Source organism: Dromiciops gliroides, chromosome 1 (assembly GCF_019393635.1).
Source record: "Dromiciops gliroides isolate mDroGli1 chromosome 1, mDroGli1.pri, whole genome shotgun sequence".
Taxonomy (NCBI): Eukaryota; Metazoa; Chordata; class Mammalia; order Microbiotheria; family Microbiotheriidae; genus Dromiciops; species Dromiciops gliroides.
Window position 1 is genome coordinate 124311019 of NC_057861.1, and position 16889 is coordinate 124327907.

Here is a 16889-nt window from a genome sequence, read left to right on the forward strand (position 1 = left end):
GACTTATCTGAAGTGTCATCTTTTACACAATGTCTCTCCTAATTCCCCAGTGAAAAATGCTTTATTTAACTTAATGTATGTTTTATATTTACTTACCAGGGTTTCTGTTGTTCCCTCCCCACAGTGGAATATAAGTTCCTTGATGGTAGGGACTTTTTGACTTCATATCTGTGGTGCTTATTATAATGTCTGGAATATGAAAGGTGCTTACAAATATGTGTTGAATGAATGAGTGAATAAACTAGTCTAGAAATGAAGCAAATGTAAAGTATTTTTAAATAGAGACATCCTTACTTGAATTTTCATTTTTCAATGTACCCTTGACAGCCCAGAAATTGCTGAAAATTAACTTATAATTTTCTTTGGTGGTGGCATTTTTTAAAAAAGAGACAAGTTTAGCTGTAAAAGCAAAGTATTAACTTGTAACATCATTACAATTTTTTCAAAGATAGAGAAAAGTTTAGAACCCCTTGGGAAAGTAATGTGTTTTTTAGCTATCTATAAATTAGAAGGAAAATGTTTAATTAGAGTTTCCCCAGATATGGAGCTTCTGGGGAAACTAGCAAAATAATTTCATGAATGACTTGGGAAATCAGAATAGCAACTATTGGTCTTAATTGTATCCAGAGAAAAATTTGTATTACAAGGACACTTGCAAAGTACTATAGTCCCCATGTGAAACTATGAATTCCTCTTGTCTGGTCAGCTATACTTACTTCTGGTTAGGTGGATTAAGAAATACATAACATTTAGAAAAGAAGATTAAAATGTTTAAAACTATCTTTGAGTTTTTCCATATAGTATTTCATATGGTCTTGGAAAAAATACTTTTCTAGTTTTTTGTAATAAAAGATTCTTTTTGTGGGGCGGGGGAGGGGAGCACAGTTCTAAGAGCCTTTTAAATAAGAGTAGAAGAGCCTTCCTCTGAGCTTTCTTTAGGTACAGGTCCTAAGAAGCTCCAACCTAAGATCCCAACAACCCACAATAAGGGAAATATATTTTGTTGACTGAGGATGCTAATTTAATTGAAGTGATTCAAGAAAACATTATCTTTTGGGAGAGGAGAGCAGAATAAGCATTTGTTAAGTGCCTACTATGTGTCACTGTGTTAGAAGAGCTTTACAATATTATCTCATTTGGATGTGATGATGATGATAATGATGATGATGTTGCAGCTCCTACTGATAAAGAAGGTTTAAAAAACTTCTAACCGTTTCTGTAAATGGAAAGCCCGGTAAAAATGCTTGTTGGCTATATCAGAATCCAGTCTACATTAAGAATTAGGTGTTTTAAATTATCTGATACTCCTTGACTCAGATAAGGATTGTGAGTTGTAATAAATGAATAGAACTACAGAATTGTTAATTTCCTAAAGACAGTAAAAACCTATTAAACAAGGAGGCAAGGAAAACTATCCTATTCTCTCTCCTTCACATTTAGTCATAAATAGCAAATGGAGGTCTTTTTCTTTTGGTGGAAGGAATAGCCTCAGGTTGATTTTTAAGGGAAAACACTAATTAGAGACAGAGACAGAGACAGAGAAAGAGACAGAGAGATAGCTGCAAGAATTTGCTCCAACCCCCCAGAAAAAGTAGAATGCAATGTTATTATTGAAAATAGAGGTTGAGTCTACATTTAAGTTTCTTTTTTATTATCCTTCCTTTAAAGAGGACTTTTATAGCATAGAAAAAGAAAGAAATTTAAAGATCATCTAGTCAAAACCACTCACATTATAGAGGGAAAATCTAAGCCCTAGAGAGAAGTGGCTTAATTGTGCTCTCAAAGACAGTTTTGTTTTGTAGTTTAATAATTTAATTTGTTTAACCTTTTAAACAAACACTATAATAGCATTGATAAAGATAAAGAGCTAGTCTTAGAATTATAAAAACCAAGTTTCAAGTCCCATATTTCCTATATATTGGTGATGTGGTCCTGAACAATTCTCAATGTGCTAAGTATCTTTTTAAGACCTTAGAGAACAGAATAGTTGCAGGCCTAAATTTGTAGAGGGAGTTTTATCACTGAGTATTCCCTACACTAATGAAACCACAGGCCCAGGCCAAATTTTTATAACATTTGTAGATACTTGCTATAAAATAGTACTTTTCATACTCTAGGTCCCAAACTTTCAGGGTCTGTAGTTACTGTAAGGCAACCTTTCTTAAATTATTCTGTTTAATAAATATGCAAGCATATCTTCTATATAATGAATACATATTTCTGTTACATAGACATGTACAAATAAGATAAATGTATGTATGTATGTATGTATATATATATAAATATAAATATAAATATGTATATATATATATAAAATATGTGTTTAATGTTGCTTTTTTCAAGTGAAAATCCCAGGATTTGTTAAGCTTTCACTATAAGAAAAGACCTGCATAGATAAAAAGAAAAAAAAAATAACAGCCCCTGTCCTCAAGAGACCATTCTACTAATGGAATACAATATTTACATATGTAAGTGGGAAGATACTTATTACAGTCTGGGATGAGGTAATAAAGGTGAATTGAAGGTTTTGTGGCTGGATGCTTGTCTTTTAATTAGGCTTTTGTTTTTAACTTCATTTGTGTTCCAGTCAAAAGGGATCTTAAAAGATATCTGTGCTCCATCTCCTCAGCCTATACTGAACTCTTGAGTTGTTTTGATAGGACTGGGTGGCACAACATTCCCAAGGTCTGTGCTTAGGAGTGCAGGACCATAGTCAGAATTTGAATGGGAGTTAAAAGGAAGCTTTTTTTTTTTTAAAAGCTTATTAATGTATTTTGTTTGTATATAGTGACAATTTCAAAATATGTCCTGTTTCCAGTGAATTTTTTCTTCTGACAAAAAAAAGGTTAAGCACAATCCAGCATCATAGCAACTTCGATTGAAATTGGAGTAAGGAATATTTGGGTTCCAATCCTGCCTCTGAGTTTTATGAGCAGTGTTACCCTGGGCAAGATGCTTAACACCTTGGTTTTCTCATGTGTAAAATGGGGATAATAATACTTCTAGTACTTATATAGACATAATTGTAATCATCAATTTAGAGCTGGAAGGCCTTATAGAGACTCTTAAATTGAAACTCCTCACTTTACCAACAAGGAGACTATAGCACAGAACAGCTTAGTGATGTCTGAGGCAGAATTTAAACTCAATCTCCCTGATTTGGATTGCAGCAGTTTATCTACTACAACATGCTGCTTCTCATCTTCAGGTCACTGGAAAGGTCAATTGAAACAGTGTACAGAAATTTGTTTGGAATCCTTAAATATGTATACACACATAGGTTTTATATCCATCTCTCTCTGTATATCTATACACACATGGTTATGTGTGCATATATATACACGCACATATACATATACACATATATACACATGTGTATATATATATATATGTACATTATACATTAAAAAACATTTATATTTAGGGATTATGTATATGTGTGTGTGTATGTATCTCCTTTCTACAAAATTCTACCCAATTATGCTATAGGGTAGATGGCAGCCAGCCAGAAGTGGTAGCAAGGGTGGTTTATCATTAATCAGACTGGTCTGCTCATATTAATGAGAATTACGTGGTTAAAAAGCAATGCTTAGAAAAACATTTGAGGCTAGGAGGAATAGTGCAGCTGTTTAGGGGTTAACTTTTACTCTCATTTTGATGATTGACAAAGTCTGTGAAAGTCTGTTGGTTAATGATCATGACAAAGCTATAAACATCCTAGTTGGAGGTCCAAAAATAAGTTATAATGATACTAGAATGACCCACCCTAGACCTCCCTGTATAATGGTGCTTATAGAATTTAGGACTATTATTTGTTGTTCCTTGGGAGAAATGCTTGCCACCAAGCAATGTATACTTAAATACTATGTGACTAATCTTAGCAGAACAAAGAAATGAGCTTATTTTTTCTGAGTATAGCAAAGAAGCTCACAGTTGAGTATCTTTTAGATGAAAAATCCGTGAGGGTTTGGGATTTGATGACTGACAGATCAAACTTGGTGCTTAGGTGGGATTAGGAGGAGGTGGTAATCACAAAGGAAAAAAAATGTCCTAGTAGCTTTTGATCTCTAACATATTTTTCAGTAGGTTGCTATGAAACTGGTGAATGTTTATGAAACGCACATTTGTTAGTTGTAGAATTCATAGAGCACAGAGCAAAAGAGTAGAAGAAAGAACGAAGGAAAATGCTTAGCTTAAAAAAGATTTAAATATATATATGCATATATATATTTCTAGCTTTTAAAAAATCACACTTATAAGCATGATAATTATTTTTGGAATACACTAAAAATTAATGTATAATTATTTAAAAAATAAACCATAGTTTCATTTAGTGATTGATTATGTTCTTTTTGGTAATGTGATTAGTAAGAAATTAATAAGTCTATGACATAATCCTATCAGTAATAAAATCTTGAGATACTCTTCCTTATCAGTAAATAATAGATGAAACTGGAAAAGAATATCTGATGTTGTCTCATGATAGATTTAAATTAATCAGAGATTGCATTTAGTTCTGATGAAATAGGTATGCCCTTTATCAATTGTCCAACTTTTATCTCCTTTATGTATGTATATCAGTCATTCTCAGTGTGCAAAGTGTAAAACCTTAGAGACAAAATTGTTTGCATGGTCATCTGCAACAAAAAGTTATCCTTGTGAAGAACAGAGTTGTCATAAGAAACATAAAGCTGGAAAAAAAAAGTCATGACTAACTAGAAAGAAATAAAATAAGAGATCCTTGTATCTTTACTTGGTGATTCCACTAAAGGGTTAATCTGGGTTTTGATTGGTTCTCTACAAGCTGGCATTTGATACAATAGTTTGAAGTGGCTTTTAGGAAAGTTTGTCTAGGCTAAGGATCAGCAAAGAGGGTGGAGTAAGTTTAAGGAATACAATCCAGTTCTCTCTACAAGTACTGCAATAAATATCTAAGTTTGATTAGTGATTGGGAAATCTATGGACAAGAACTATAGTGGTTCCCCCCCTCCCCCACCAAAGATAATTAAATCAGCACAAAAGCAATTTACCAGGGCATTGTGGATTCAATCCCACAGCAGGATCACTGATTCAGTTTCTATGTTCTTTTCAGGGTTGGTTCTACAGTTCTGAGACTCTGATTATGGGTTCCATTACTGCAGTATGAATAAAGGAGGGGAACAGAGTTCTGACCCCAGAATAGAATAATGAATTTAATCCCCTGCTTGGGATCAGGGTAGACCTGCAGTTCTGTTACTATGTCTATAGAGTGAGGCCATGGAATAATGCCCTTGGCTTAACTCTAAACAAAGAACAAGCCACAGCTCTATTTGTATGACCAGAGGCCAGGATGTAGGATTTAGCCCAGTGTTTTGGGAACTTATTCTCACATATAATTGGGGCAAACAGGCATGAGTATTTTTTTAAAATGAGTGGGAAATCAGAAGACAAATGCAACTGACATTCATCTGATTGGTCAAAGGAAGTAAATATATATTTATGAAGAGACACAGTAACTTGAGAAGTGTAAGGGCCAAATTCAATATGAGGAAAGTTAATTGGGTGGCTTGCCATAATATTGGGGTAAGGAAGGAGATTAGCAGCCTCTTTCAAAAACCAAACAGGGTGTATTACTAGAAACAAATTTAAAACACAAGTAAGGTTTGTAGAACTAGGGACAAAGGGTGATGAGAAAATATTGGGATATAGAGCACAGTAGATAGAGCACCGGCCCTGAATTCAGGAGGACCTGAGTTCAAATCCGGCCTCAGACCCTTGAAACTTACTAGCTGTGTGACCCTGGGCAAGTCACTTAACCTCAATTGCCTCACCAAAAAAAAAATAGATAAAAGAAAGTATTAGAATTCAGAATCCAACAATATATTTATTTATTGTTTATAAGACATTACGTTACATTTGAAACATAAACTTTCACACAGTTAAAATAAGGGTATAGAGCTAAATATATAATGCTTCAACTTAATTTAAAAGAACAGAGGAAGGGCAATGACAGAGAAACAAAAATTATAACAGAGAAACAACATTATGCTGAAATGCACCATAGACAATGAATTAATATAAAGACTTAACATATATGTACTGAATGTTACAGTATATAAATACTTGGAGTGTAAGGAATTAATTGTGATTTGGGGTTTCTATAACCCCATCTTTGGCTAAAATTAGAAACCCCGTTGTGCTGACTCCCCCAGTGTACCCCTGCACCTACATGGGCCTGGCCAAATTATACTGTAGGGAAGCCTCACCAGGATGAGAAGCCTGGTGAGGACAGGTCAGGTTGTCTTTAGCCTCCAGAACTCATCTCTGTAGAGTTGCTCGTTAGTTCTGTCAATCAGAGCTGCCAGCCAATTAGCTTGTAGCTGTGTGTGTGGATGACCTTGTTTCTTGTGGGAGAGGGGGCTTTTGGTAGTAATATTGGGGTAAGAAAGGTGATTAACAGCCTCTTTCATAAAACAAAACAGGGTTTATTAATGGGAACAAATTTAAAAAACAAGTAAGGTTAATAGAACTAGGGACAAAGAAAAAGGGAATAGGGGAAGGAAAAAAAATTAGCTGGCAGCTCTGATTGACAGAACTAATGAGTAGCTCTACAGAGATGAGTTCTGGATGTCGAAGACCACCTGACCTGTCCTCACCAGTGTTCTGGTGGAGCTTCCCTACAGTATAATTTGGCCAAGGCCATGTAGGTGCATGGGTGAGTGCTGGAGGGGTCAGCACACACGGGTGCATGCTGGGGTTTCTAATGTTAGCCAAAGATGGGGTTATAGAAACCATAAATCACAATTAATTCCTTACAGGAGGAAAGCCTAAGTAAATTATTAGGAGAAATAGAGAGTAAAATTATAATAGTTGGTGACTATGATAACTTACTACAAATGCTTTATAAGGTTACTAATTAAAGACAAAAGCAGATTAACAAAATTATGAACAAAACGAGCATATCTAGGATTTAAAGGGTTTTCTAAGGTTGGTTTGGGAGAATCACAGGAGGTCAAGTCAGAATCACAGCCAGGCTGGGGAAGGGCTAAGCCTGACTGCTCTGGTAACTGAGTAGAAGCTGCAAATGCAGGTCGAGAAACCTGTGCATGCTTAGAGCTCTGAACTTCCCTGGCAGGAGGATTAAGGGGTTTGGCCAAGGGAGTAGTAGGAGGTGGCGCCAGAGGAGGGGTCCCCGGAGGAGGGGAGGGGACCACCTCTCCCACTGCTAGGGGATTAAAGGCTTCTAGAGGCTGGGCCATTGCCTTCAGGCATGCAAAATTAGAGCAACAATTAGTGTTAGAATTTGGAAAAACTGCAGGAGTCAGAGGTATCTCTGAAAAGGCATGGTTGGGAGAATGGGGATATTTATATTCCTTTGTGTGAGCAACTTGCTGGCTCTTCTAACAAAAATTAAAATAAAAATAGAAAATCCACAAAAACAAAGCATTAACATGATCTTATCTCCCATTTGTAAGGTTAAACAGACTAAAATCAGGAACAGAGTACTTAGAGAGTTTAAAAGATCCATTTGAAAATTTAAAGTGAAAACAGCCGATACTTACCAGTACTTTCCAATTTAAGGGGACAGGGTAGGGGAAATCTTACCCAAATGGAACATCAGAAGACTGAGGTTCAGCTTTCCTCTTCATGGTCAGCCATCTGTAAGGGCCTAAAATTCTAGCTAGTCTGTCTAAAATATCTAATGAGTGGTCACCAATAAATTATAAGCTTTAGCAAGAGTTAGACTTTTAAGCATTTATTAAGGAGAATAAGAATTTGGTAAAGAGAGAGAGAAAGGCCTAGATTCATCTGTCTATTAAAGGGAGAGCACATTTCTAGCTCCCTTCTCTACCTGAGTCCTGAGGAAAGAAATTGAGAGAGCCAGCCTTGTACCCTCTTCCTCCCACAAGCAAATGTTACTTCGTGATGCCAAAGAAAAGCTGCATGGTCTTGCCCTCAGAGGCCTTCTCCTCATGGTGGAACTTTCCTACAGTAAGTCTCCAGCAGGTGGCATCATTCCAATCGTTACAGTGTTCTTACAATAACCAAGAAGGTTCATCCCTATCAATCCTCACCATCAACAGACAATAACCAGGGACCATTAACCGTTAATAGCCATTAATATTCCTAGATGACAGGACAACTAGAAACCAGATCTTAAGTAAAGAGATATCATAAACACAGAGCCCCTCTGGGTCTGACAAGTTTAAGCATGTCTTTAGGAACATGTGCAGAAAGGACCAAATGTGTCCTTAGATTCACTTTATGACATGTAAACCCCAAAAACACACCTCCAGGAAAAAAGGTACCCACCTCAGGGGTTGGTTTAAGCGTCCAGGAACTCCAAATTAGGATAAGCCCTCCCTTGTACCTCCCTAAAGTGAAGATTAAGATAATGAGGAGATAACCTACTTTTTCTTGATATAAATATAATTATTCTTCTTCCCCCTATTCAAAACACTTATCTCCATGGTACTCACCCTGTGTCATAGTATTGCAATAAAACTTGGGAAACTGAGTCACTGAGTCTTGTAATTCCTTGGGATGCTTCAAATTCAACAAAGGATAGTATAAGAAAGGGTTAAAAATTCTTAGCAGAAAATGTATATTTCTAACCACAGATGTGCCTCATTAATCACTACCACCACAGTCCCCTCAACAACAAAGAGATAAATGAATTGAATATGCATATTTAGAAACTAAAATTATTAACAAATATGTAACCTCTATTAAATGACAAAATAGAAATTTTGAAAATCAAAGATATTTATAGAATTTGTGAGAAAATAATTATTAATAATGATTTACTTGGGGACCCAGAGACTCAGTTTCAATTTTCTCTCTCTCCACACACTTCAAAGGGTTCAATTCTTTTTTTTTTAATTATAAAAGTATTTTATTATTTTCCAGTTACATGTAGAGATAGTTTTCAACATTTGTTTTTATAAGATTTCTAGTTTCAAATTTTTCTCCCTCCCTCCTCTCCCTCCCCAAGACAGCAAGTAATATGTACAATCAAATTAAACAAATTTCTGCATTAATCTTTCTGTGAAAGAAGAATCAGAGCCAAAAGGAAAAACCTCAAAAAAGAAAAACAGCATCACCAAAACAAAAGAAATAGTATATGGATCAATCTGCATCCATATTCCACCGTTCTTTTTTTTTTCTGGATTTGGAGAGTATTTTCCATGATGAGTCCTTTGAAACTATCTTGTATTGCTGAGAAAATCAAGTCTATCATAGTTGGTCAGCACATAATGTTGAAGATACTGTGTACAATGTTCTCCTGGTTCTGCTCATCTCACTCATCTTCAGTTCATGCAAGTCCTTCCAGGTTTCTCTGAAATCTGCTCATTGTTTCTTACAGCAAAATAGTATTCCATTACATTCATATACCACAAGTTGTTCACCCATTCCCCAATTAAGAGGGTTCAATTCTTAGGAGGAAGTTTTAATCCTGTTCTGGGTGAGCCCAAGGAATGGAGATTGATTCTTTTGTCTAGTTCAGTGAACTGATAGGATTATACCATACCTAGATAATGGACTTTGCATTGAACAATTTAGGGGGTAGTCTTTTGGATACTTCCTCTTGATGTCATCTGTAGAGATCATTTAATGTAGACCACCCTCAAGCATCATGTCAACCAATGTAATTGAATAATGTTTTGATCAATGTAGGTACTGTAGGGCTTCTGAGCTCTGCTTGAGGTCATGTGCTTTCTCTGAGAGACAACATGTTGCTGGGACTTTCCTCCTGCTTGTATTAAATGCCACATGGTCAATAATTTACAAATATTTAATATAAATTAATAATAAATACTGCCTAAACAGGTACAATAGCCATTATTATATAGCCATTAATATATGAACAGTAATAATAATTTAGAAAAACCCAGCGTAGCCACAAATAATGTAGCAAACACAAATTGGTGCAAAAAATTAATTAATATATCAAAGTAAAAGCTAGGAGGTTATAATAATAATAATAATTATTATTATTATTATTTTGTGGGGGGAGAGCAATGAGGGTTAAGTGATTTCCCACTAGTGTCAAGTGTCTGAGGCCAGATTTGAACTCAGGTTTTCCTGAATCCAGGTCTGGTGTTTTATCCATTGTGTCACCTAGCTGCTCCCGAGGAGTTTTTTTTTAAAGAAAACAATAATATGTATAAAAATTTTGTGAAAGAGTAAAACCAGATGATGAATATCTAAAAATGACAATAGAATAAAGTAAATTATTAGAAAATATTTTAACATTTTCTAATTAAACATAAAGTAAAATAGATTAATATTTCTATTTATAACATTTATTAATATTTATATGCAAGAAATATCATACATATTTATATGACATTATACATACAATACTATAGTTATAATATATGTTATATATTTATAATATTTATATTTATATTAATAAAAGAAGTGGAGAATTTAAATAACAATGTCAGAAAAACAAATTGAACAAGCCATACACAAACTTCCAAAGGGGAAAAACAAGATCAGATGAAATTATAAAAAAAGTTATCAAAATATTTAAAACTATAATAGAATATTACTAACAAAAGGAAGAATTGCTTTAAATTTCTGTTTTGATAACATGATCTTGATACCTAAATCAAGGAAAATCAAAACAGTGAAAAAAAACTATAGACTCAATATCATTAATGAATATTGGTATAAATTTTTAAAATAAACATTAGCAAAGAGGTTATAAAACATGTCAAAAAGATTGTCATCTTTGAATAATACAAATTTCCAGTTATACCATGAAGTATGATTAGTTCAATATTAGGTAAATGATAAACTTAAGAGACCATATGAATAATAAGAATAACAAAAATCATATGATCATATCAATGGAAGAAGAAAACCTTTTGACAAAATACAACAAACTTTTTTGTTAAAAACACTAGAAAACAAAGTAACAAATGGACCTTTCCTTAATATGGGGTAATAAGTAGCTTTCCAAAATGAAGAGCCACTATTAGATATTGTAAGGATAAACTATAGACCTTCCTAGTGTGTTGTTTAAAATCTAAATGTTTGGTTGCCTTAAATTAGAAGCTTTAGCACCAGTCTTTGGTCATTAAGCATTTATTAAAGCATACCAGGTATTCATATGGAGTTCAGAAAGTTAAGAAAAGGTCTATCTAGCCTAGAGTTCCAGCCTGGTTGGGTTCTTCCTCAAGTCCTCTGCCACAACACAAACTCTCCTCAAACTGAGTGTGGAAGCTTTTTTTTTTTTTTTTTTTTTTTTTTTTTAGTGAGGCAATTGGGGTTAAGTGACTTGCCCAGGGTCACACAGCTATTAAGTGTCAAGTGTCTGAGGTGGGATTTGAACCCAGGTACTCCTGACTCCAGGGCCAGTGCTCTATCCACTGCACCACCTAGCTGCCGCCTTTTTTTTTTTTTAATTTTATTTTTATTTGTTTTTTTTGGGGGGGCAATGAGGGTTAAGTGACTTGTACAGGGTCACACAGCTATTAAGTGTCAAGTGTCTGAGGTGGGATTTGAACTCAGGTCTTCCTGAATCCAGGGCTGGTGCTTTATCCACTGGTCCACCTAGCTGCCCAGTGTGGAAGCTTTTTATCTGTCCAGAGCAAAGAGGTCCTTACACACTGCTTCAAGCTGATTGGTTAGTGTCATCCAAATCCATTGGTTCACTAGACTTGAAGGTGGTCTCAAGTTAAGTTCAAAGTCTTTAGCTTCTGAGAACAATACCTTCTTAAGGGCTAGCCAGGTGTGCTTACAATCTAGTTAACTTGAAGTAAGCTAATCAGCAGTCAATCACTCTCACTTAATTCAATCAGTTTAGATTAATCTCCAGATGGGCCTTTGAGTATCTGCTAAATCCCATTATTTTATCACACTAGTAAGATCTGGAGTAAAGCAAGCATATTACCTCTATTTCATAAAGTGTTTGAAATGAAAGCCATAGTAAAAAAAAGAAGAAAAATAAACTGAAAGGATAAGCATAGTAGAAAAAAAGGGAGAAATTATTGCTTTTGTATGGGGCTAAAATTCTAGCTAGACTGCCTAAAAATCTAATGAGTGGTCACCATAAATTATAAGCTTTAGCAGGAGTTTAGACTTTTAAGTATTTATTAAGGAGTATAAAAATTTGGTGAGGAGAGAGAAAGAGGCCAAGTTTCCTTCATCTATCTATCTCAGGGAGCATCTCAGCTCCACTCAGAACGAGGTCCCGGGCAAAAAAAGAGATTGCTCACTCCTTCCTCCTCCCAGAAACCTCTTCTCCAACAGGAAACAGGGCCATCTACATACACACACACACACACACACACACACACACACACACACACTCACAGCTCCAATCTCATTGGCTGAGAGCTCTGATTGACAAGTCCCACAGACGCTAAAGTCACATGGCTTTTTCACAGGCCAGAGCCCACAATGTTCCTCCCAGCAGGGGGTGCTATTTCAACTCTCACACTTTTTTTTTTTTTTTTTTGGTGAGGCAATTGGGGTTAAGTGACTTGCCCAGGGTCACACAGCTAGTAAGTGTTAAGTGTCTGAGGCTGCATTTGAACTCAGGTCCTCCTGAATCCAGGGCTGGTGCTCTATCCACTGCTCCACCTAGCTGCCCCTACTCTCACACTTTTTAAAGCTGTTTTAGCCATGGTTTACTTATAAGATCCTAGAGTCCAATAAAAATTAATTGAAACAATATTTTCAGGAAAATAGTGAGATATAAAATGAAGCCATATAAATTATCAAAATTAATGTGTACTAATAAGTCCCAGGAAGGAGATATAGAAAGAGAAATTCTCTTCAAAGTTAACTATAGAATGAGGAACACATTAATGAGTCTACCAATCAAAATATTTAGGTTCTATGTGAATACAACTGCAAAACTTCCTTTACCAAATACCTAAATAATAAAAGAAATATTAATTTCTTATTGGTCAGTTGAGCTAATATAATACAAGTGAAAATGCTAACAAAATTGCCTTGCTTATTCAATGTCATAGTAATCAAAATACCAAAGGATTACATAATTAAGTCAGGAAAAATAAAAAGTGAATTAATCTGAAGGAATAACATTTTAAGATTCCCTGGATAAAAAACAAAAAGAAAAAGAAGAGAATCTCTTAATACCAGTTAGTTTTCAAAATATGGTCTGAAGGAGTAATAATCAGCATGACTTGGTACTGGTTAAAAAAATACAGATAAGACGCATAACACCCTGCATACAGAAACAAACATAGAAGTTAAGAACATTTTTCAACTTCTATTGCTGTAAAAACTGAAGGGCAATGTTGTGGATATTAACTTTACACCAATACCTCACCCCTTCTCATAATATTAGTTCCACATGTATATATGGCAATCTCATTACATAAATTAGAAATATAAGGGGAAAATAGCGCTATGATTAGGGAAAGATTTTGTGATCAAACAAGTGTTCTAGAAGATTACAGAAGATAAAATGCATAATGCTGATAGAATTGAAAAGTTTTTATACAAAGCAATTTCACTTAAAACTAGTTGTGAAATTGGAAACACAAAACAAAAAACCCTCATTTCCAATGTACATAAGAAATTGATTTAAATTTATAAGAATAAAGGCTATTCTCTATTTAGTAATATAATAGGAAGACAAAATTCTCAAAGAAAGATGTCCATATATCAACCACCATAAGAAAAAAAAATGCCCCCAGTCACTAATAATTAGAGAGATGCAAATTAAAGAAGTTCTGGGGATCCACCTTATACCTACCAGATTGGCAAAAAATTTTTTAAAAAAGGAAAATGAGGGGCTACAGAAACATAAATTCTTTGTTGGTAGAAGTGATTAGTCTATCCGTTCTGGGAAACAACTGGGAACCATGCCCTGAATATGCTAAACTGCACATATTTTTTGATTCAATGATGAGTATCCTATACTTAGACTTCAAAGAGATTAAAGAAAGGGGGAAAAGACCCAAAAATTATTGTCTTTTAGGAAATGCTGAAAGTGATAGCTTCAGAAAAGCCCAAGAAAATTTGTGTGAATTTAAGAAAAGGGAAGTGAGTAGAAAAAAGGAATGCATTTTTACAATAAAAATAGCATTTGAAAGAAAAAAAAATTTGAAAGACTTAAGATCTCAAGTTAATGCATTGATCATCCATAATTACAAAGAACTGTTAAGGTATAATACTCCATGTCTGATATGTGTTGGATTGGAGATACAGAATAAGACATTCATGGATATGGACAATGTGAGAATTAGTTCTATTTGACTCTGTATTTGTTACAAATTCCTTCCTTTTATATGGGGAAATGAGGAAGGAAAATAAATGTTTATTACTTGAAAAACTAATGGATAAATGGAGATTAAGTTCATGAACATAGAAATAGCATATTATTAGTTTGTTTTTGTCCTCAATTGGGGGGGGGGTCAAGGATTTATGAATGGAAAAGAATTGTTTCTCCTATAAGATGTTCACCAAATATATACACACATATCTATCATCTATATATTTATCTATCTATCTATCTATTGCATTTCCAAAAGCAATTAAGGGAAGAGGTTACCCCATTACCTGAGAAACAGTATTTGCTCAATAATTTAGAAGTCCACATTCCCAGAAATACACTGCAAGTTTAGTAGTAAATGGCTGTTCCTACATATCTTATAGCTATATGTGGGAATAACTAGCTTATTGGCCTTTGGATTATTATTTGGAAAAATGTCACTTTTTTTGAAATAGTATTTTTTAATTTAATAGGTTGTCTATTCCCTATTTTTCCCCATCTCCTATCTAGTATACCCTTGCTTCTGCTTTGTCCCTTTTTCTAGACCTTCAATCCTATTCCACCCTCACTTTCCTTTTGCACACTTTAAAATTAGGAATATTCCAGCTTCTCAATTTGTCAAAAGCTTCCTGGCTATGAATTCAGTGTTAGAAAACCAAACAGACACACTTTGGCCATCCACACAATGCCTAGATAAGCAATGATACCTGAGTTGTTCCTAGGCTTAATAGGCTAATGTGGATTCCCTTTTCTTTCTCCCCCTGAAGATCATCATGCATCAGAGTTCTTATTATACATTTCCTAGTTTTTGAGTTCTAGCCCTAGTGTGAGAGAAGTCAGCAGACTACTCTACTTAGAAGACACTGATTCTATCCATTCTATCCATATGCTGAGAGGTTCATTGAATGGCACCTTACCTTGTTGTCAGTGCTTCCCTCCCCTTTGGGTGTTTTCAATTAAACCAGTTAATACCTTTTGGGTGTTTTCTCTCTCTCTCTCTCTCTCTCTCTCTCTCTCTCTCTCTCTCTCTCTCTCTCTCTCTCTCTCTCTCTCTCTCTCTTTCTCTCTCTCTCTCTGTGAGGCAATTGGGGTTAAGTGACTTGCCCAAGGTCACACAGCTAGTAAGTGCCAAGTGTCTGAGGCCAGATTTGAACTCAGGTCCTCCTGAATCCAGGACCAGTACTCTATCCACTGTGCCACCCTGGTGAAATCCTACCATCCTTCAAAATGTTGTTCAAATATTTCTTCTAACATAACCCCCTAACCCCCAATCCCATAGTCAGAAGTAATATCTCTTTCCTTAGGCTGCACATGACTCTTTGTACCTTTATTGCATATTTTAATTCAAGAATCATTTATTAAACATTAAGCACTAAGGATACAAAGTAAAAATGAATATTAACTTGCACTTTGGGGATTTATATTCTCCTGACCATTTACCATATTAATTTTGTATAAAATTTAATTTTGTGTACATTTTATCTTGCCTACTAGATTGGAAATTTTTTGAGAAAAAGAATTCTATTTTTCATTAGCTTTGTATCTACATTCCCTATTTCTTCAAATTATATTCACTAAATAAATATATTTTAAGTTTCTATTTTTCTCAGGAGATGTCAGGGGAATGAATGAAGTGTAGACAATTGTCTACTAATAATTATTCAGGGGAGTTCAGAAATGGATCAGGGTCCACTTTCTTTATAATTAACTAATGTTATAATTAAAGGGAAAAGCTCAAAAGTTAGCAACTCCCCCAGTGTTTTCTGAGCTAAAAATATATCCCATTTGTCCTTCACAGACCATGAATTATCACCACCAAAATTTTACTCCTTTGGGAATCTACTATTGGTTCTTTTTTTCCAAGTCAAAGAGATAAGACCTGTTGGTGCTTGAGAAGTCCTACAACAAATTCCATGCTAAATTGAAGTGGCTCTCTGTACCAGATTAGGGTCACTGATTTTGAGCTGAATGGGACCTAGTCCTCATCTAGTCCTACTTTCAAATTTACCAATAAGGTAACTATGGCCCAGAGAAATAAAATACTTTATCCAAGTCCATACAGGTAGTAAATGTCAATGAGCATTTGAACATAGGTCCTCCAACTACGAATACAACACTCATTCCACTATACATTTTGCCAATAATGATCATTTCCCTCTTTATATTACCTTTCCTTTTCCACTCCTGTTCCTTGGCTGACACCATTTCCTATGACTGTATTGACCTGTCTCTCAGCTCAGTGTGGTGAAATCTTATTCATCCTTTAAAATGCTGTTGAAACAATCACCGTCTACTCCTAAAATGGAAAAAAAAAATGGAAGTTAATTTCCACACCTAAAATGAGTTTTTTTTTTAATCTTTGATTTTTATCATTGAATCATGATCTAATTTATTAAGAATGCTCCTCAGAGGCCACTAGGTGGTGCAGTGGATAAAGCACTGGGCCTGGATTCAGGAGTACTTGAGTTCAAATCCAGCCTCAGACACTTGACACTTACTAGCTGTGTGACTTTGGGCAAGTTACTTAACCCTCATTGCCCCACCAAAACAAAACAAAACAACCCCCCCCCCAAAAAGAATGCTCCTCTACTTGATATAGCTATCTATTGTATTGTTTTGTCCTCCCCTCCCTCTTTCTAAACAAATAATT

The 16889-nt window shown here is 34.9% G+C and overlaps 1 protein-coding gene across 1 annotated transcript in view; it reads left to right on the forward strand.

Moving 5' to 3' along the window:
- Positions 1–16889, forward strand: part of CSMD3 (CUB and Sushi multiple domains 3) — a 1584452-nt gene that overhangs the window by 919090 nt on the left and 648473 nt on the right. The window lies entirely within an intron of this gene.